This window comes from Crocodylus siamensis, chromosome 1, assembly GCF_052110815.1.
Source record: "Crocodylus siamensis isolate JL-2025a chromosome 1, ASM5211081v1, whole genome shotgun sequence".
Lineage (NCBI taxonomy): Eukaryota > Metazoa > Chordata > Crocodylia > Crocodylidae > Crocodylus > Crocodylus siamensis.
Window position 1 is genome coordinate 8,808,208 of NC_143395.1, and position 22,543 is coordinate 8,830,750.

At 48.6% G+C, this 22,543-nt stretch overlaps 1 long non-coding RNA gene and 1 pseudogene across 1 annotated transcript in view; one reads left to right on the forward strand and one right to left on the reverse strand.

Annotated features, from left to right (window-relative positions):
- Nucleotides 1-10,927: 10,927 nt before the first annotated feature.
- LOC149872557 (uncharacterized) overlaps nt 10,928-22,543 on the reverse strand; it is a 28,026-nt gene continuing 16,410 nt past the window's right edge. The window contains exon 3 of the long non-coding RNA XR_016439774.1: nt 10,928-11,922. This is a non-coding gene — a long non-coding RNA (uncharacterized LOC149872557). The remainder of the gene's footprint in view (nt 11,923-22,543) is intronic.
- Nucleotides 12,875-15,232, forward strand: LOC149872558 (syncytin-2-like; annotated as a pseudogene).

A 22,543-nucleotide genomic window follows, 5' to 3' on the forward strand; every position in this document is an offset into this window, starting at 1 on the left:
CTGTGCCCTGAGTGCCTAGGCTGTGGCAGGGCTCAAGACACTCCTGTGCCCTCAGGAACTACTGGGACCTCCGCCAACCCTGATAATTCAAAATCCAAACCACCAGTTGTAAACTGTATTCAAATACATAAGCACTCTGGCTATAACTAAACATTTAACTTTCTGGATATACACCAAAACTCCTACTCAGCCATGGGCCTTGGTCCACTGCTAACCCTCAGCCCTTCACTTGCTGTCTCCAGGCATAGCATGCTCACACTCTGCCTCTCAGCAACAGGCATCTCATTGCAGAGCTCTTCCCTTTCAGCAGCCAGGATCAGACTGGCTGCCCTGGCTTTGTCCCTGGCTTATACCTCTCCCAGCACCTGCCCCTTTCCAGTCAGGTGACTCCACAGAGGTGGCTGCAGATGCCCCTAATTAGACTCATTAACTGGTCTCCTTTGAAGGCCACCTGTAGCAGTGCCTTGTCTCCCTTGCAGGATTCCAGCCTACAGTCCTTTGTTGTGCAGGACCAGCTCTGCAATAAGCACTTATAGTCTCTACTTCCCTGGACCAGTTCTCCTGCAGCTTCTCCCTTACAGTCTTCCCCCACCTGGGGCTTTCCCTGGGCTCTTTCTCCCTTAAAGTATCAGAGAGCCTCTATTGTAGGAATACATCTTTGTGAGTAGTTCCAGTTGGTAAAAATGTTCTTAGGCTGATGCAAAATCTCTGCACAAGTTTGCTGGTATCCATGATTATGGGTCATGAACAGGGTGACATTTGACTTGACAATAGGTGCTTGAGGATCACAAGTTACTGACCTCCAACTCTTTTCAGGAAGAAAGCTTAATAAGATGTTTGCCCAAATAGAAAGGTCTTTCAGCACTTCCAAAAGATGCCCAGACTTGCACTCTGGTGGGCCTCAAGATGAAGGGAGTGCCAGAGCTGAGGAGCATTGCTGAGAACCATCTCCTATGCTAAACTAAAACTGTTAGCTGCAGGACAGATCCTATTGCACCAATTAGGTGCTGAGTGACCTTGGGCACCTGCATGTGATCCTACTCCACCCTAGTCATGTCCCTGAGGAACTGTTAATTTACCTACTTCTGTAACACTTCCTCATCTCAGCCTTAAGGGTAAGTCACAAAAATGTACCAAGGAGGAGAAAGATCTATTCACATTTTGCATTAACTTCTGGTAAGGTCTTAAGCATGATCTTACTTATGCACCAATGTCATTTAGGTGCCAAATTGGTGGAATGAGATGTAGGCCTCAGTTTTTATAGAACACGGTGTGAAGGGAGAAGCATGGGGCAAGGAGGAAGTCCTGGGGATCTCAATCATCCCATACTTACCACAGGTGACAGAAGGAGTCATTTTTGCAGCGGGTGCTCCTTCTGGATTGGCAATGAGGGAACCTGAAAAAGTACTTCCAGTCCTGGAGAGGGGCAGCCAAGGCGAGATAGTAGTGTCCAAGGAGAGAGGACGTCGGAGGACTCTCCAGTCTGTGCTGGTCTGCAGCAATCTGCAGAAGAAGGGCACAAGACAGCAGGCATGAGCAGTCAGAGGATCGCCAATGAACAACAGGACCCTCAGAGACAGAATGACAGCTTGGCCCACTGGGGTGAGGACTGAACCTCAGGCCAAAACAGGTACCAAATGAGATGGGTTTATCTGAGGTAGTGAAGCCTGAGCCAAGAGCAAGCTGGGACAGTGGAGCCAGCCAGGCATGGATTGAGATTTTAAGTTGATTTACTTCTGAGTTTGTTAATGAATTGATGAAAGGGTATGGATCCTGAATGAACAAAGTGATTTAAGTCCCCTAATGAATTAATGGAAGGGGATGAAACCTGAATGAAGAAATTGATTTAAGTTTCATAGATTTCATAGACATCAGGGCTGGAAGGGACCTGGGGAGATCATCGAGTCCAGCCCCCTGTTGTTTGGCCTCTGACACCGTTATTGAGTTGATGGAGGGGGATGAACCCAGAACTAATGAATTGACATAAGAATATGGACTCTTGAACTTCACTGAATTAATTGAAGTGCAGCTTTAATGAATTGATTTCAACTTGAGCCAGCATGGCAAGATTCAACCAAGGGATTTGAGTGAATTAGTCCAGAGGATCTCAAAAGATGGACTTGAGAGACCCTCTAGGGATTTGAGTTAAGTTGAGCCATTGTCAGTCTCCTAATGAATTAGTTACAAAGGCCTGACTGAGCTCACAATGCTTTATGAAGGATTGCTCTAATCATTATAACACAGGCTATGGATTGGCTGTGAGCTGTTGTTGAGAGTCCTTACGGACCATACCATAACAACTATCTGGATAGGTAGGAAAAAAATCCAATGTGAGAAAAAAAGGGGATTTTAGTTCAGCTCTCATCCCAGGGCAATGACTAAGAAGATGGGTAACATCCAGGATGTGGTACAGGTAGGGTGTAAGGAGAGGTGGAGCCCCATGAAGAAACCCTCTGAGGGACAGGCTCAGACTTATCAGCTGGCAGCACCAGCTTCCAACTTTAAGGGAAGATCAAAGACATGGCAGGTGAGAGAGATAACACTGGAGAGCAGCTGTGGTAGCACTGATCTTCACCCTGATAATGCAATCCAGTGAGACATTGGACAGGAGAGGGCCAAGGCCATGTAGCACTTACCACCAATGCATGGAGATACCACCAGCTGGCAATGTCTTCCACTGAGTACAGTACCTGGAGCCAGATACATACCACCAACTTGGGGCTGGGCTCTTCTGACAATTATGCCTGCTTACACCAGGGCTGAATTTTGACCCTAGTGGTGAAAGATTTCAGGAGCCAGTTTTAATAGCTCTAGTGATCCACCTCCTTAGAAACTGTAGATTGACTTATTTCCTTATCCACACATTTCTGCTTCTTGAGGTGGATGGTTTTAAACAAAACAACTAACAAATTTTAATTTGCTGATGTAATGACCACCACCTTGGCCAGTGCTCAGGAGAGTGAACTGAGGACCTCCAGAACCAAACACTTGATCTGCTGTAACTTGAGTGCAAGGGGTAAGGCTCATCAGGCAGGGTTGGGACAGACTGATACCAGCAGTAGTTAGGTGGAGACTGGAACCTATAGCACACCTACAGCACCTCACTGGCGAGTTACATGACAGGAGAAAAAAGGAAGAAAAATGATGAGTGAATCTTTAAATGTTATGAAGCCACATTCATCTGGGGTAAGCAATCAAGGATTCAGACACAATACCCTTATCCAACCATCTGATCCAGCTTCAGCCTGAAGAACTGATGTAGATGTATTGTTTTCACTGCTGGTCTCAGCCAAAAACTGGAAATGCAGATGGAGATGTAAATGGGGGAAGAGACCAAACACAATCTTAAGAGTGTATTTCAAATTTGGTTCTACAAAGTACTGAAGATTCATGGGTTCATTAGCGATGGGTCCTGTCTCAGCCTGTCTGTACAGGCCCAAGGGTGAAAAAAAGGAAGCTAGAGGATCAGTCCTGAGATCCAAATACACAGACCCTAGGTATTCAGAATTGAAGCCAGGTCAGACTTGTATGCTTCAGATCCACCTTTATAAAAAGGTTCGGCTCTTCTTACATGGACTTCAAGTTATCACATTGCTTTGGACCACTTTACTGTGTTTAATTTAAAGTCTGAACAAAAGTTTATTGAAGTTGATGAAAAACCTCCTATTGACTTCAGTGGGATTTCAGTAAGAATATTAGGCTGTAAACAGGAACCATTTCTTCTTTGAGGTTTCTAAAACAGAATCATATGGAGTTTCTAGTGCTCCTAGAGCATTTTCCATGCATCAAAGGCCTGAACCATTATCTCTATTTTCTCAGTGGAAAGCATTGGTGGCCTGATCTTCAGAGGAGCTCTTGAGGATGTACAGTGCCAGGTCTGAATGTTAGTTTAAAAGCGCCTCTCCCAATATAATGCAGCAAGTCAGTAGCAAAGCTGGGGATAGACCCCAGGTGTCCTGACTCCTGTTCTGTTTCTGAGCCTGTGGATCATTTTGGCATCTGTACTGACATCATAAAATTAAATATTAAACTCCAAATATTAATTTAAAATGAAGTATATTTCCTTGTTCTTTATTTACTGACCGTTGTTTTCCTTGAATGACTCCTTTCTCTCATTTAGTGGAGCAATATGAAATGGAAAAGATGATTACTTGTTTGCTGTTACAATCACAGACCAAGTCTCCCTTGGCTCCTTTTTAAAGATAAGTAGCACCAACTTTTGCAGCCACAACAGATTTTGGCTGGTTCCACCTCAACTGTTTTTTTAAATAAACACAAATTATTTTTGGATACAGGGTTGGAAAAGGAAGGAGACCATTGCACCTAATTGCTCTTTGGTAATCCAGTTTTACAGCTGTCCGCAAAATTACCACATGTTAAAAGTGCTCGGTGGTCAGCCACAGTCATTCTAATGGGGCAACAACAAATGAGTCACCAGATGTTTATTTTATCTGTGAGATCAATGGTTGCTTCTAACTTTGGGAATTTTGAACCTCTGTTACGGTCCTGTAATAGCTACTTACCTGTTCGATAGCAGGCTGCCCCCTTGTGTCAGAAAGTAAATATTATGAGATGGTCCTTGGCAACCTCCTTCTGTTTTGACTAACACTGACACTTCTCAGAGATAATAAATGCAAAACTCCATGTCTCTGTATGCTTTGTGCTGGGAAAAAACCTAAGACAGAGAGATCACTGTATTCCCGTACAGAGGAGGAAGTTCACAGCTATATAAAATACCTAAAGTTTTATTCACTTGGGTGTATTTCAGTGGTATTTCACTGGCATTGTGTGACGATCCTCGCACTTTATGCCAAGAATCTGCTGAAGACAGTGTTGGTGATGGCGTTCCAGGCTTTTCAGGTGTTCTGTGTAGGTCGCCCAAATTTCACAGCTGTAGAGAATAGTTGGGATTACCAGAGCCTTATACAGTAGGAGGTGGTTTGAGTCTGGATGTCACGATCATTGAACACTTGATGATTCAGTCTTCCAAAGGCAGAGCTGGCATTTAAGACCCTGCATTAGATCTGCTTGTCAATGCTGGCCTTTCTGAGATGGCTACCAAGGTATGCAAAGTGTTCACCATTCCCCAGCTCCTGTCCATCAATTAGGATCTTTGCCAGAGAAGGTGATTGGCCCAGAGCAGGCTGGTAAAGCAACTTTGTTTTTCCAACATTAAGGGTCAGTTGCAGGCACAGGTATGCTTGAGAGAAGCAGTTATGGGCTGTTTGTAGGCCCTCTTCTGTATGTGCAATGACAGCCCAATCATCAGCGTACTAAAGTTCCACAATTGAGGCCAAAGTAATGATGATGTCAAATTTGCGGATGACACCAAGATGTGGGGGGACGTGGGCACACTGGAAGGATGCAACAGGCTACAATCAGACCTCGACAGGTTACAAGGTTGGTGGACGAGGACAGGATGGGATTCGACACAGACAAGCGCAAGGTGATGCACCTTGGGAGGAACAACTGGCACCATACCTACGGGTTGGGGAACTCCCCTCTTGTCACCACGGAGGCGGAAAGGGATCTAGGGGTCATCATTGACTCCAAGATGAACATGGGCTGGCAGTGTGGGGAGGCAGTCAGGAAGGCCAACCACACCTTGGCATGCATCCACAGATGCATCTCGAGCAGGTCCAAAGAAGTGATCCTCCCCCTCTGTGCGGCACTGTTCAGGCCGCAGCTGGAGTACTGCGTCCAGTTCTGGGCGCCCCACTTCAGGAGGGCCGTGGACAGCATGGAGAGGGTCCAGAGGAGGCCACTCATATGATCAGGGGACAACAGGGCAGGCCCTGTGAGGACAGGCTGCGGGACCTGAACCTGTTCAGCCTCCAAAAGAGAAGGCTGAGGGGGGATCTAGTGGCCTGTTATAAACTAGTCAGGGGGGACCAGCAGGCATTGGGGGAGTCCCTGTTCCCCCGAGCACTACCAGGAGTGACCAGGAATAACGGTCACAAGCTGGCAGAGGGAAGGTTTAGGCTAGATATCAGGAGGCACGACTTCACAGTCAAGGCGGCTGGGGTCTGGAACCAACTTCCAAGAGAAGTGGTGCTGGCTCCTACCCTGGGGGTCTTTAAGAGGAGGTTAGATGCACACCTTGCTGGGGTCGTTTGACCCCAGTACTCTTTCCTGCCATGGCAGGGGTCGGACTAGATGATCTGCTCAGGTCCCTGCCAACCCTAGAAACTATGAAACTATGGAACGGGAACCCAAGCCCAATTCTTCCTCATTGCAACAGGAACTATTGGCTCACTTTCCTGAGTCCTTTTGGTCCCACTCCACAACCGATGTGGGGCTTCTTAAGAGTGCCATCCCAGTTTCTATCAAGGTTAAACCAGGAGTGTCTCCCCCATTGGTCCTGCAATACCTGCTGTCGGCTGCTGCCTCTCGAGGCATTGCACCTGTTATACAAGGGCTCCTAGAGTAAGTTCTTGTACCTACTCACTCCAGTTGTAATACCCCAATCCTGCCAGTCCGCAAACCAGGGAAATTCACCCCCGAAGGATTGCCAGTTTATCGCTTTGTTCAAGATTTGCATGTTGTTAACAGTTTTGTGGTCCCTTTGACAGCTGTGGTGCCCAATCCTGCCACTGTTCTCTCTCAGATACCTGCTTCTGCCTCTTGGTTTTCTGCAGTGGATCTCTGTAATGCTTTTTTTTCTATATCAGTTCACCCTGATTCTCAGTATCTTTTTGCTTTTACTTATCAGGGCCGGCAGTATACCTTCACCCATCTGCCTCAAGGTTTGCGTGACTCCCCCACCATATACAGCCAGCTTCTCAAGTCTGACTTTGATACAGTCCAGCTGCCTCATGATTCGGTGCTTGTTCAGCATGTGGATGATTTGCTCCTCTGCTCTGACACCCTCCCTCATTGCCAAGCTGACTCTGTTGCCCTTTTAGAACAACTTGCAGCGCGGGGCCACAAAGCCGCCCGCTCTAAGCGCCGGGTCTGTCGGGCTTCTGTTACCTACGGGCTACGCTATTTCTCCCGGTACCCGTCACCTGTCTCCTGATCGCCTTTCTGCTACCCTTTCTCTGCTTCGCCCACAGACTAAACGCCAGCTCCGTGGTTTCCTTGGTGCTGCGAACTACTGCCGACAGCGGATTCCCAATTACTCTGGACTTTCCAAACCTCTTACCCTTCTCACCTGTGACTCTTCCCCTGATGCACTACCCTGGGATGAAAGCCATGAAACTGCCTTCTGCCAGCTCAAGCAAGCCCTTTCCTCTTCTCCCGCTCTCAGTTTGCCTGACTATTCAAAGCCGTTTATTCTTTTCTGTCATGAACACTAAGGCACTGCTTCTGGTGTATTAACCCAGCCTTTTGGGCCTTCCCCGCACCTTCCCATTGCTTATTATAGTGCCTCCCTCGATCCAGTTGCTTCTGGATTTCCCCCTTGCCTCCGCGCTGTTGCTGCTGCTGCCCTGCTGGTTTCTAAAACTGATAACCTTGTTCCTGGGCACCCCCTTACTGTTACTGTCCCTCACGCTGGCCTCGCCCTTCTTCAACATGGCAGGACTCAGCACCTGTCCCCTGGCCACTTAACCTGCTATGAGGTGGTCCTCCTGGTGGCAGACCACGTGGCCCTTGTTCACTGTGACCCCCTCAATCCTGCCTCTCTTTTTTACCTTCTCCCTCCGATGGTCAACCCCAATGACTGAACCCAGCATGCGGATTTTGTTTCTCTTCCCTGTCCTGATCTTTCTGATACCCCTCTAACTAACCCTGACCTTGTTCTTTACATTGATGGCTCCTGTTTTTGAGATAGTCATGGTGTTCTCCGAGCTGGTTACGCTGTCTCTTCTGACCACTCTGTCATTGAATCTGCTCCTCTTTCTGTTTCTAGTGCTCAAGCCGCTGAACTCATTGCTCTGACTCGCGCCTGCCACCTTGCCGCTGAACAATCTGCTAATATCTATACCGACTCTCGCTGTGCCTTTGGTGTCTGCCACTCTTTTGGGCAGCTCTGGAAGCAGTGAGGTTTCCTTACGTCTGCTGGGACTCCCATTTCTCATCCTTGCCTTCTTGCTGCTCTCCTGGATGCTATTCTCCTTCCCTCTGCCCTTGCTGTCCTGTGGTGCAAAGTGCACGCTGTTACTGCTGATCCTGTGTCTCTGGGAAATGACAGGGCGGACGCCGCGGCCAAGACCGCCGCTTGTCAGAACTCTTGTCTCCGGACCTCCAGGCCGCTCTCTACCCCTCTTCCCCCGTCTCCCCTGACCTCCCTCCCTCCAGGATGCTGCTCCGGACGCCAAAAAAGACACCTGGATTTCCGCAAGCTGCTCTCTCCGCTCTGATTCTTTGTAGCGACAAACGTCTGGTTGCCTTGTAGCCCCCCGGGCCATGGTGTCCCTCTTAGCCCAAATGGCCCACTCAGTGGCCCACTTGGCCAAAGCGGGGATGATGGCTGAGGTAGACTGTCATTGGTATGCCCCGGGTTTTTTTTGCTGTGGTAGCCCATTTTTGTTGCCAGTGCCCACAGTGTCAATGACACACCCTGGCCGACCACCCCGCCAGCCAAACACATCCCACAGCCCTTTGGGCCATTATCCCTTCTCTCACCTCAGGGAAGAAATAGATTTGGGGCTCCTGAGGCAACTCTCAGAGACCATAAAAGCTAAAGAGGCGGTGGTCATGGGGGACCTAAACTACCCGGACATCTGCTGGGAGACACAGACAGCAAAGTCCCACCGCTCACGCAGGTTTCTAACCTGTGTACAGGACCTCCACCTGACGCAGGAGGTACATGGTCCCACTAGGGGGAATGCCTTACTGGATCTGGTATTGGCAACGGGGGATGACATAGTAGGGGACCTACAGATCGGCAGCCATCTGGGGGACAGTGATCACCTAAAAGTACAATTCAACATAAGGCGTCGAGTGGGTAAGGTAACCAGTAGGGTGAACGTGCTGGACTTTAGGAAAGCTGATTTCAGCAAACTCAGGCGATTAGCGAAGGATGCACTGCAGAGTAGTAGTTTTGAAATGATGGGAGCCCAAGAAGGGTGGCTGTGCCTTAAGGAAGCTATCCTTCTCGCACAAAGCGAGACGATCCCCGTGCGAGGTAAAAGAGGGAAAGGGGCCAGGAGGCTTCCCTGGCTGACCAGAGAAATCCTGGGCAGACTAAGGGCCAAAAGGGGAGCACATAAAAAGTGGAAACAGGGAGAGATCACCAAAGAGGAATATACCTCTTCTGCTCGTGCTTGTAGGGAGGCAGTTAGACAGGCCAAACCTACCATGGAGCTGAGGATAGCAACCCAAGTAAAAGACAATAAGAAATTGTTTTTTAGATATATAGGGAGTAAAAGGAAGGCCCAGGGAGGAATAGGACCCCTGCTAAATGGGCAGAAACAATTGGTGACGGACAGAGGGGACAAGGCTGAACTCCTCAACGAGTTCTTCGCCTCAGTGTTCCTAAGCGAGAGGCACGACAAGTCTCTCCCTGGGAGTGTAGGGAGGCAGCAGCAAGGCACCAGACTTCCATGCGTGGACCCTGAGGTGGGGCAGGGTCACTTGGAGGAACTGGATGCCTTTAAGTCGGCAGGCCCGGATGAGCTCCATCCGAGGGTACTGAAGGCACTGGACGACATCATTGCAGAGCCACTGGCGGGAATATTTGAACGCTCGTGGCGCACGGGTCAAGTCCCGGAGGACTGGAAAAGGGCCAATGTGGTTCCCATTTTCAAGAAGGGGAGGAAGGAGGACCCGGGTAACTATAGGCCAGTCAGTCTCACCTCCATCCTTGGCAAAATCTTTGAGAAAATCATCAAGGCTCACATTTGTGAGAGCCCGGCAGGACAAATTATGCTGAGGGGAAACCAGCATGGGTTCGTGGCAGGTAGATCGTGCCTGACCAATCTAGTCTCTTTTTATGACCAGGTCACAAAACGCCTCGACGCAGGAGGAGGGGTGGATGTCGTATACTTGGACTTCAGGAAGGCCTTTGACACGGTATCCCACCCCATACTGGTGAACAAGTTAAGGGGCTGTGACTTGGATGACTGCACAGTCCGGTGGGTGGAGAATTGGCTGGAGGGTCGCACCCAGAGAGTTGTGGTGGATGGGTCGGTTTCGACCTGGAAGAGTGTGGGCAGTGGGGTCCCGCAGGGCTCGGTGCTTGGACCGATACTCTTTAATGTCTTCATCAGCGACTTGGACGAGGGGGTGAAATGTACTCTGTCCAAGTTTGCAGATGACACTAAGCTATGGGGCGAAGTGGACACGCCGGAGGGCAGGGAGCAGCTGCAAGCAGACCTGGACAGGTTAGACAAGTGGGCAGAAAACAACAGAATGCAGTTCAACAAGGAGAAATGCAAAGTGCTGCATCTAGGGAGGAAAAATGTCCAGCACACCTACAGCCTAGGAAATGACCTGCTGGGTGGCACGGAAGTGGAAAGGGATCTTGGAGTCCTAGTGGACTCCAAGATGAACATGAGTCGGCAGTGTGATGAAACCATCAGAAAAGCCAATGGCACTTTATCGTGCATCAGCAGATGCATGACAAATAGGTCCAAGGAGGTGATACTTCCCCTCTATCGGGCGCTGGTCAGACCGCAGCTGGAGTACTGCGTGCAATTCTGGGCGCCGCACTTCAGGAAAGATGCGGATAACCTGGAGAGGGTCCAGAGAAGGGCCACTCGTATGGTTAAGGGCCTGCAGGCCAAGCCCTATGAGGAGAGATTAGAGAAACTGGACCTTTTCAGCCTCCGCAAGAGAAGGTTGAGAGGCGACCTGGTGGCTGCCTATAAGTTCGTCAGGGGGGCACAGAAGGGAATTGGTGAGTATTTATTCACCAAGGCGCCCCCGGGGGTTACAAGAAATAATGGCCACAAGCTGGAGGAGAGCAGATTTAGATTAGATATTAGGAGGAACTTCTTCACAGTTCGAGTGGCCAAGGTCTGGAACGGGCTCCCAAGGGAGGTGGTGCTCTCCCCTACCCTGGGGGTATTCAAGAGAAGGTTGGATGTGTATCTAGCTGGGGTAATGTAGGCCCAGCACTCTTTCCTGCTTATGCAGGGGGTCGGACTCGATGATCTATTGAGGTCCCTTCCGACCCTAGCATCTATGAATCTATGAATCTATAAACCTCCAGATGGACTTTATTGAGCTGCCCAGGTCAGGACCCTGGAGATACGTGCTAGTCATTGTCTGCCTTTTCACTGGCTGGCCTGAGGCATACCCTTGCTGACAAGCTGATGCACTGTAGCCAAGAACTTCTTTTTGACTTGGTGCCCCACTTCGGTTTACCCCTTTCCCTGGACTCAGACTGAGGCTCTCATTTCATTGGTCAGGTAGTCAAATATGTTTGCAAAGCCCTTTCCATCCAATTCCAACTCCATACCCCAAATCATCCTCAGAGTGAAGGTACAGTGGAACGGAAAAACTTTGATATTAAGCTTTGCCTGGCAAAGACTTGTGAATATACGGGTCTAAAGTGGCCAGAATCCATTCCCTTGGTTCTTTTCCAAATCTGAAATTCTGTTCAGAGATCCTCAAGTCTGACCCCTTTTGAAATTGTTATGGGTCAACCCATGAGGGGGCTTGCCAGCGCTCCACCCCAACACCCGACTCATCTCCATGATTCCCTATTAACCTACTGCCAAGGGCTCACCAAAGCCCTCAAGTTTATCTCATTGCAGGTTAAAGCTACAGCATCACATCGGTCTCTAGACGGCAACTCAGTTGTCAATCCGGTCCAACCGGGAGATTGGATCTTGATTAAGGTCCACCAGAGGAAGGATTGCCTGAAGCCTCAGTGGAAGGGACCTTTCCAGGTCCTGCTGACCACCCCAACTGCTGTAAAGGTTGCCGAGGTTTCTTCTTGGATCCATACCTCCCACTGCAAAAAAGTATCTGCCCCAATGGGGTGGAAGGTTTCTCTCACCAGCGATACCTCCTTGAAGATCCAGAGGGTTCCTGTGAGTGAAGATCAGAAAACAAAATCTCAAAGAGTTCCTGTGAGTGAAGATTAGATGACGAAGTCTTGAAAATAGCCTACCCAGCTAGCCAAGCTTCATCTGAAGCTATGAACTTCAGTTCCGTGTACTAACATACTTTAGTAATATTAGTATGAATAGCACTAACCCATGGGAAAATTGCAGATAATTATGTAGATTTAGAAACTCCCGAGGGAGTGACGCTGTTTTATATTTTTGTGATTAGTGTTGTGTTATTAGTAGTGTGCTGGAAACCAAAGTTTTAGTCGAAGAAAGTTCCTCAGAGTTCCAAGAGATAGCCACATTGGGACAGCATTCGGCCAGGCCCTAAGATGTTGTCCCTTCTTTTGCTTTGACTCTTGCCAGGGGTTCCAGCTGGAGCATGGGAAGAGAACAGTGTTGTATTCCTGGGACAGAGCATTGCTCATGCAGGAAATCTTACAAATTGCTGGGTATGCATACACAGGCCCACGCACCCGACCAAGGGAATCCCAGTGCTTGGGATGCCGATCCCCCTTGAGGTTTGGGGAACTGACTCCAATACCAGCTTTGTCAGGTTCCCCCCCCCGTCTAGCAGAAACCAACTGTCAATACCTACGTGGTGGAAAGCAGCTCAAGACAGTTGGAAATTGTCCTCAGGGCTGGAAGCAGCCCTCTGTAATAAGTTTAATAGGACAAGAAGGACAGGGGAGGCTGGCTACTTTGTCAGGCATTACGCCAGATGCAAGGTGACCTTCACCTGGCCATGGACTGAGAAAAGGGGAAAAGTATCAGGAGAGGTTCAGTCCCACTTTTGTGACAGGGCACCCATCGCCATCTTTACACCTTCAGATGGGAACTACAGTGTGATGTCTAATTTAGTGCTCGATGGCTTTGATTTTTATGTAATGTTAGGTCCTGCTTCCTGTAACCAATCAGTATCTCATCCCAGAATGGTGGAAAGCCAACATGCCCCTTCTTACACCCTACAGGTCAATCGAAAATGTCGGGAAGGGATCACACCCTGTAGGGATCTTAGTACTGCAGCAGCTCCTGGTTTGTACTGGCTATGTGGGGATGACGCCCATAAGACTCTACCATGGAATTGAGTCGGCACCTGTACCTTGGGCAGAGTCAACCCAACATTTGACTTGCACTCTAGCCTCTCTTGGCATGAAGTGTCCAACTTCCCACCTGGCTTGCCCAGGCATCGGCGTGCAGTTGAGAACCCGCTGGTTCTCCGATACATGAGGTTTCACCAATTTATCAGGGCCTTCCTCCCTTGGCTAGGAGTACCTGAATTAGAAAAAGCCATTATAAATATTTCAGGAGTCATGGAGAACTTTATCAATGCTAGTGCTGACACTTTGGGAGCTCTCAGTGATGAGATTACCTAGGTGGGGCAAGTAACTGTTGAAAATCGTATGGCCCTGGACTATCTCCTAGCCACCCAAGGGGGGGTATGTGCGGTTGAGAACCACATGTGCTGCACTTGGATAGATCAGCACCGATGAGTGCAGGGGGATCTCCGCACCATAAGAAAGCAGTTGCAAATGATTCATGCTGTTGCCGAAGAGAAATTCTTTGATTGGTGGGGTTGGCTGCCAAATATACCTATTGAAGTGGTGCATTATAAGTGTATTATGCCTTTTTGCTCTTTTATTATTATCCAAATGATTTTGTGCTGTTCACGCCTTTGCTTAGCAAAAACTGCCCAAAGTGTTTCTAGGTTGTCTGCAACTGAGTTACAGATGATGGTGCTCAGAGAAGTGGCTCCGAGTGTGAGCATCAAGAAGAGGTCAAAGGTCTTATGAATATAGAGATGTAAGCACAAGCGCTTACAAGGGGGGGAATGACGAGAAAAAATACTGGAGCAAGCAAAAATAAGGTTAGGCCATAATAAGGAGCATAAGTAAAGGCCAAAAAAACAAAGGGACCTTGAGATAAACTTATTGAGAGACAGCTGGAGAAAACACATTTAGTATAGTGGGACTCCAGGGTGATTTATTGTCATACTGCTAAGAATATATTCAGGGGGAGGCTTCTGTGTGTCTTTTTCTCACAAGTATATAACAAAGTCTGTATCCTGCAGCTGCAGAGAATTAGCCGCCCTTGCTTCTTCTCCCGTGGCCATGTAAAATAAAGCGCTCTGTTAGCCAAGCAGTGATCCTGTCGTGATTTCCACATCACCAGTAGGGTGGTACTCAGGAATCAGGATGGTACGCTGACCCATAAATGTCCAAAGAGACTAGTTGAGAGAGAACTAATGTGCCATTCAGTGGGTATGGCTACACATACAATTAATGTGCACAAATAAACTCCAGAGTATTGCTCTGGAGTGTATTTGTGTGCAGCACATAAAGCCCAGTCAGAGCAGCCAGCCCAGGGTTGCTCCAACTAGGCTCCACATCCTGTGGAGCCGCTGGTTAGGACACAAGGGTGCTTCAGCACCGGGGCTGCCTACCAGCTACCCCCACCCTGAGCCCCAGGTCCCCTGCCAGCCCCTGCTGTGGAGCAGCTGGCTGAGGCATGAGGGAGCTTCAGCGCTGGGAGCTGCCTACCAGTTAGCCCCACACTGAAGCACCCTGTGCTCCAGCAAGCCAGGGCAGCATCTACATGTGCTGTGCACAAAAAACCTGCATCAGGGTATTTACAAATCCTACCCTGCCATGGGGTATATTAGTTTCATGACCCTAAATAGGGGTGCACATGTAGATGCTGAGACTTTTACTGCACAGTTAGTTAGTCAACTGTGCAGTAAATGTCTCATGTAGACGTGCCCAGTATGAGTAATTATGGTTGAATGGAGCCCTCTCTGTGTATTTATTCCATAACAAATGGCAGCACATTCACCAGATTTAAAGCCAATATAGCTCGTTTGCTGCCAGTGGTTAAAAGGCAGAACCAGTTCAGCCCGCAGATCCACAATAAACACAGAGGATTTACTGGCAGTAGGTAAAAGGTAATAGCCACTTCCTCAAATGCCTAGTTTTCTAATGCAGTTTCTGCTACATGGGATTAAAGGTTTCACTCAGGTGAGTCAGATTCCAGCCTGTTATATAACTGGTTTATGGGACAAATAAGGCACAACTCCAAACAAGGACTATTACAGAAGGCATCTTGTAAAGGGAACCCAAATGAACTGATTCTGTTCTCTCCTAGCTCCAGTGAACAGGGTGACGGATACAGACATCACCAGCATCTCTGCCCTACCAGCAAGAGTGGTTCAAAATATTTGATTTAAAAGTTCTGATTTTTGTAATGGTTCTAACAATTGTGTGTTCTTTTTTTCCTCCCTATTTTGCAGCTAAAAAGAAATGAAGGGGGACACTTTCTAGTACCCTCCCACAACTCTTTGCAGTGCAGATGACTTTACTCAACTCATTTCTTTGCTTGAAAAGCTTTATGCTTGCATCTGACAACAGGCAGCCCTGCATCCAGCACATCAGATAAAAACACAATTTGCTCAGTTGCAAAACACATTGCGGGTCCTAATTTTTTGCCTGTTACTTACAAACAAACAATGGTTATGTGCATAACATCTTTTGGCCCCACTGTCTGCTGTGTACTGCAATGTACTCCATGTACAGGGATTTGGGAGTGGGGCTAAAGGGTCTGGGGGCACAGGTGGTGTTCTCTTCAGTCCTCCCAATCTCTGGCTATGGGCTGAGGAGGGAGAGGAGGATCCAGGGAGTTAACTAAAGACTACGGTGCTGGTGTCATCGGGAAGGCTTTGGCTTCCATGACCACAGCCCGCTCTTTGGCAAGAGAGGCAGCGAGCTGCTGGGAAGAGATGGCCTCCACCTCTCTCCCCTGGGGAGGAGGCTTTTCTCAGCCAGACTGGCTGACCTGCTCCACCGGGGTTTAAAGTAAGCCTGCCGGGGGATGAGGGGACTGCCGCCACTGCTGACCCACTGAGCAACCCTTGTAAAGCCAGCAAGCCAAGGCACTTAAGGGAGCCGACCCCTGCCCCATGTTACCTGTCAGCTCCATGTTCTCGGGGACCCTGACACAGGACACAGACCGGCTGACTCACAAAGAATCGCCCCCCCCCCCCGCCCAAACAGAAGCTGATAAAGATGCAGTGCGAGACACACCTAAAACCCTCCAGATAAGGGTGACAAAACTGAAACAACTGCCCTAGGTCTCATTTGCATCTGAGATGAGAACAGATGACCATTCATTTACATGAGAGATGGAGAACAGAAAGCCTGAAGCAGAGACTGCAGTGAATTCTGGGATCAGCGAAGCAGCGGTGCACTGCATGATGGGGAAGCTGTGCTCCAAATGCTGATCAACCCCCACACCCAGCTCAGCATTTATCAGACCAGTTCTAATCTGGATTTACAAAGGACTTTTCCTCCTCCCCTCCCCGCCCCCCACACCTCTAAGCAAAAGTAAGTTTATTGGGCATCTCGGGCCGTACGTTCCCCGGTCCCACTAGGGGAGGCCGATGTAAACTTAATTGGCTACAACTCGGTTGCCGGGTTAGGGAATGCTGAGGCAATAGACCGAGTCAGAGGGGGTATGGGCAACATTTGAACAATGGTACAGGGTTCATCACAGCGTCCAGCCCGTTGGAGCCCTGTCCACAAGTGTTGTCCTACTTTTCCCGAGACGACTGGTGGAAGTCCTCTCCACAACAGGTTATGAACACTCCAATAATTGCCTTAAGTCTGTTAAAAGACTATAATAAGATCTGGAAAAGGCATGCTAAGCTGAGGCTTGTTCACAGCAAGTAAAAATCCAAAAACCCTGATGCTGCAATCTATTGTTTCTGAAGACACCAGGAGAGATCCCATCAGTATATCTGCTATCCATAGGAATGTCAGCTGGCTCCCAAGTAGGTGTTTCCTGAGTATCAATCAGTTTCCTGAGACGTTCCACCCAGATAACCCCTTGTCAATAGAAAAGACAATTTGATTTACAATATTGAGAATGCTTGAAAGAAGCTGAACTGGGAGTATAGCAATCTGTAAAAGAAGCAGCAGTGTGTGTGCTGACACCACCTGCTTTCTTCTGGAGAGGCTGCAGGAGGAAGATCATCTCCCTTCAAGGATCCTGCTGAGATCTTTGACCTGTCAGCTTTGCAACCCGAGTGCCTTGGACTGGTGAGATCCCAGCTCGCTCCATCTCTCTTTTCTCTTCTCTCTCTCTAAGCAGAGATTTCTGAACTTGAACTGTATTAGTTAAGCTTGAGCTAAGTTTCCCCAAATACTCAGTGAAACCAGGGTATACTGTGATTGTTTGTATTTGTTTTTCCTTTGCATGTCTATCACTACTAGTGTCAATATATATTTCATCTACTTAGCAATAAATAACTTTTATAGTCAAACTGGTGGTAATTGGGTATATTTTGCCTTCTTTACTTCTCTTTCCCCACTTGCTCTGTAGCAACACCCCCTTACCTAAGCTAAAGATCCCTGTGAAACCCAGAAATACTGTGGGGTCTGCTCATCAAGAGGCTAAAAGATTGGGACATGCTGAGTTTGAAACACATAAGGGGATCAGCGTATACTGATTGACCCAGTTTGGCTCAGACGTGCCCTAATGAACTGAATGCTGGCCCATGAGGGTGTCATCTGGACACCCAGCCAGATTCAGAGGTATTCTGTTTAACTGTGTGCTTGTGTCTGACTGTGGTTATTGTTGCTGTGATGAACTGATTCTTGGCATATGAGGGTGTCAGCCTGTCCATGCTGATCAACCCAGCCAGGTCAGACGTGTCACGTTAATCTGTGTGTGTTTGTGTGTAAGACTGATTTGGGGACTGGAGGAACCCAGCCCCACTGAACTGAGTCCTGCAAGATAGCTCCATTGGGGGTGAGGGCTTGCAGAAGGGAGAGATACAGCTCCATAATAGAAACACAAGTAACACAAGCAGCACATTGATAGAATTACCAAGACCCTAGCCCTAATAAATGAAGCACACCCCAAAGTAGCGGGCAAATCTGGTAACACCCAGCCCTGGTACAATCTGTGGGCAAGGCAAGAGCGCCCAAGGGGACATTTGCCTGCCTGTACACAAATGCCAAGAGCATGGGGAATAAGCAGGAGGAACTCGTCCTCCTGCTTAATGCAAATAATTATGACATCACAGGGATAACGGAGACCTGGTGGGACTCCACCCATGACTGGACCACAGGTATAGATGGATTGAGTAGATAAAAGGGGCGGGGGTGTAGCTGTCAATGTTAAGGAAAGCTACACGTCCCTGCAAGCTGATGTTGGCGACCACGGTGGATGACTGGAGACCCTGTGGGTTAAAATCCATGGGGAACACGGCACAGAGGACACAATGGTGGGAGTCTACTACAGATCTCCCACCCAAAGTCAAGAGCTGGACAGGGAGTTCGCCCGGGAACTGGCTGAGGCTGCATGATCCAGGACCTTGGTTGTCATGGGTGACTTCAATTACCCAGAAATCTCATGGAAGGACCTCTCAGCAAAATCCGAGCAGTCACAAAGCTTCCTATCGTGCATGGATGACCTCTACTTGACTCAAGAAGTCTACGGGCCAATGAGAGGTAAAGCGCTGCTCGAGCTGGTACTGGCTACTGGGGACGACCTAATCAGTGACCTAGTGATTGATGGGAAGCTGGGTGACAGCAACCACAAGCTGATCATCTTCACCATCTGCCGTAAAGCTGGCAAGTCAGTCAGCAGCACAGAAGTCCTTGACTTCAGAAAAGCTGACTTTGACAAGCTCAGGAGGCTTGTCAGTGAGGCCCTCAGGGACCATGACCCCAGAGAGAGGGGAGTTCAAGAAGAGTGGTTGCTCCTCAAGGGAGCGATCCTCAATGCACAAGCTAAGTCTATTCCATCTTGGAGGAAAGGCAGCAAGAGGGCACGGCAGCCCCCCTGGCTTTCCAGGGACCTAGCGGACCTCCTGAGGCTAAAAAGAAAGGCCTACAAAGGATGGAGGATGGGATTCACCTCCAAGGAGGATTATTCTGCACTGATCCGGTCCTGCAGGGAGCAAACCAAGAAAGCCAAGGCTGCAACTGAACTCCAACTGGCTTTAAGTATAAAGGACAATAAAAAGTCCTTTTTCAGATATGTGGGGAGCCGGAGGAAAAGCAAGGGCAATATTGGACCCCTCCTGAACCAGATGGGGCAACTGACAACTGACGCCCAGGAAAAAGCCAACCTATTAAATGGGTACTTTGCGCTGGTCTTTCATCAGTCCCATGGGACAGGGAGGTCCGGGTGAGGGAGATCCCCTGCCCTCCATCAATGCTGAACTCATGAAGGAACACCTTGAGAGGCTGGATACCTTCAAGTCAGCTGGCCCTGACAACCTGCACCCCAGGGTACTCAAGGAGCTGGCGAGCGTCATAGCCCAGCCCCTGGCACGGATCTTTGAGAACTCTTGGTGCTCTGGTGTAGCGCCCAAAGACTGGAAGAAGGCCAATGTGGTGCCTATCTTCAAGAAAGGGAGGAAAGTGGATCTGGCTAACTATAGGCCCATTAGCCTGACTTCTATCCTGGGGAAGATCTTAGAAAAGTTTATTAAAGAGGCCATCCTTAATGGACTGGCCGACGCCAACATCCTAAGAGATAGCCAGCAAGGGTTTGTTGCGGGTAGGTCTTGTTTGACCAATCTCATTTCCTTCTACGACCAGGTGACCTATCACCTGGACAAGGGAGAAGAGATTGATGTCGTATATCTTGACTTCAAAAAAGCCTTTGATCTGGTATCCCATGATCACCTCTTGGCAAAACTGGCCAGTTGTGACCTTGGGTCCACCATGATCCGCTGGCTGGGAAATTGGCTCCGTGGTTGGACCCAGAGGGTTGTGATTGATGGCAGTCACTCATTGTGGTGCCCTGTGACCAGTGGGGTCCCTCAAGGCTCTGTCCTGGGACCCATATTGTTCAACATCTTCGTAAATGATGTGGACATTGGAGTCAGGAGAGGACTGGCCAAGTTCGCCGATGACACCAAACTTTGGGGCAGAGCATCCATGCCAGATGACAGGCAGGTGATCCAGGCTGGTCTGGACAAGCTCAGCAAATGGGTGGACGAGACCCTGATGGTGTTTAACACTGAAAAATGCAAGGTTCTCCACCTTGGGAGGAAAAATCTGCAGCACCCTTATAGGCTCAGCAGTGCTGAACTGGCTAGCACTACAGAAGAAAGAGACTTGGGGGTCATCATTGACCACAAGATGAACATGAGCCTGCAATGTGATGCTGCGGCTAAAGCGACCAAAATGCTGGCGTGCATCCACAGATGCTGCTCAAGCAAATCCCGGGACTTCATTCTCCCCTTGTACTCGGCCTTGGTGAGGCCGCAGCTGGAGTACTGCATCCAGCTTTTGGGCTCTACAATTCAAAAAGGATGTGGAGAAGCTTGAGAGAGTCCAGAGGAGAGCCACGCGCATGATCAGAGGTCAGGAAAACAGATCTTACGACAACAGGCTGAGAGCCATGGGGCTCTTTAGCCTGGAAAAGCGCAGGCTCAGGGGTGACCCGGTGACTACCAGTATCTGGGGGAACGTTTGTTCACCAGAGCGCCCCAAGAGGTGACAAGGTTGAATGGTTATAAGCTACTGCAAGACTGTTTCAGGCTGGACATAAGGAAGAATTTCTTTACTGTCTGAACCTCCAAGGTCTGGACAAGTCTGCCATCGGAGGTGGTTCAAGCACCTACATTGAACACCTTCAAGAGCATATTGGATGCTTATCTAGCTGGGATCCTATGACCCCAGCTGACTTCCTGCCCCTCGGGCAGGGGGCTGGACTTGATGATCTTCTGAGGTCCCTTCCAGCCCTGATGTCTATGAAATCTATGAAATGGCATGCTAATTAGCACCAAAAAGGGTGGAGGGGTACCTGTTGCCCCAGGCTTCTTTTGGAAGCACTGAAATTGCTGGGAGCCAGTTTTGTGGCTGCTGTTACCACAGTGCTGGTAGCAGTTGAGATAGGTTAAGCTGCATGAAATATAACCATTTTCTAAGCGATGTTACTAAACCGTGTTGCTAACCAAGAAGCAGATTAGTAAAATACAGTAAAAAAGAGCTACCTCTATCAAATCAGTTGAAACAAATAACTCTGGAAATTGTAAAGCCAGTAAGTAGCTTTTTGATCTGAACTTCTGTACAATACAGGAAACAAGTTTTCACCCAGTGATTCCTTCACTATGACCAAGAAGATGGGGTGGTTCAAGACAATTTCTGATAGTAAGACATTCAGTCTGAATATGAGATTCCTCAGATAATTCCTTCCTTAGTTAGCAGTAAAAATCATTTACCAAGATGCCAGTGAATTTGTCACCAGTAGGCATCTATGAGTTAACCAAGGTGAAAGGCGGACGGTCTCCCTTCTCTCTATTTTCTTTTGTCAGTGGCTGTCTACAAACTCAGTCAGACATCACTGCATCGGTTGCGTTCAGTCCGTGTTTTGAAGGGGTTTTTGCCATCAGACCTGGAGATGCATTTGTTTGCTCATATTTGAGTTCGAATTCTGAAATAGAAGAAAGCCTCCCGGGGTATTTGAAACCAAAGTGTCAATTCAGACTTTGTTCACAGTCCAATTTGTTTAGATGTAAAATGACACTTTGCAAAGTTAAACAAGTGCAAACAATACCTAAAATCCTCTCCCTGCCAGTAAACCAGCAAGTAACTCTATTGACTGGCAGTCTATGAAATATAGCCAGGAAATTGGAGAGTGAGGTAACAGTACTGAGAAATGAATCAGTGTGTTCTTATGAGGATGGCCTCTTTTAATAAGAATGGGAAACGGTCAGATGGACCCTTTCCAATTACTTTATCACATAGAAAAAGTCCAGTTTGGCTCAGTAACAGGCTTTAGGTCTTTCCTTGGGAGTTGCCCATCATTTGCCCTTGTCTGTTGTTTCTGTAAAGAGGATCTCTGCTCTGAATGTAGCTTTGTAATGCTGGCACCGTATTTATTGCCTCTTAAGAGCTTCAGAATTAAAATCTGCTCCGTTTACAAGTTCCAGTAATTCGGTATCTAATTTCCAGTCCTGCAAATCTTCCTTGGCATGCTGAAATCGCCCTCTGGGACTCTTAATAAAAGATCAGCATTATCTGCATGTCTGCAGATTATATGGATAGTAATAAACGTTGCCCCAAATCCAACTCCACCCTTTGCTACCTACATGGTAGTTTGGGCCACTTAAAGGAGTTCAGATCCTACTCCCACGTGAAGGCAGGTCAGTCACAGAAAAAAGGAGGCCCCCCACATCTAGCCCAATAGCCTAGGGTGCGCACAAGTGTTCGCTGCACCCAGTCTAGGATCATGCAGCTTGCTTTAAGTCATGTGGTTATAGACTGGAAGCGGTGTGTGCGCTACAGTCATTTGCTAGTGGCAGGAGCCATGCAGGGAACCTGGTGTAAGTAACTGAGGTGGGGAGAGGGGATGGGTGGGCGGGACCAGGGGGACTAGTGGGTCCATGGGGGAATTGGCAGGCCTAGGGGGGATTGACAGGTCTGTGGGGTGGGTTAGTGGGTCCACAGGGGTTTGGGAGTCATGGGGCTAAAAATAGTTTAGGCATGGGCAGGGGGGTTGGAAGAGTCCATCTGGGGCTGGGATGAGCAGCTGGGCTTTCCCAGCCCCGGGGCTGCACTCCAGTGCATGCAGGCATTCAATAGATC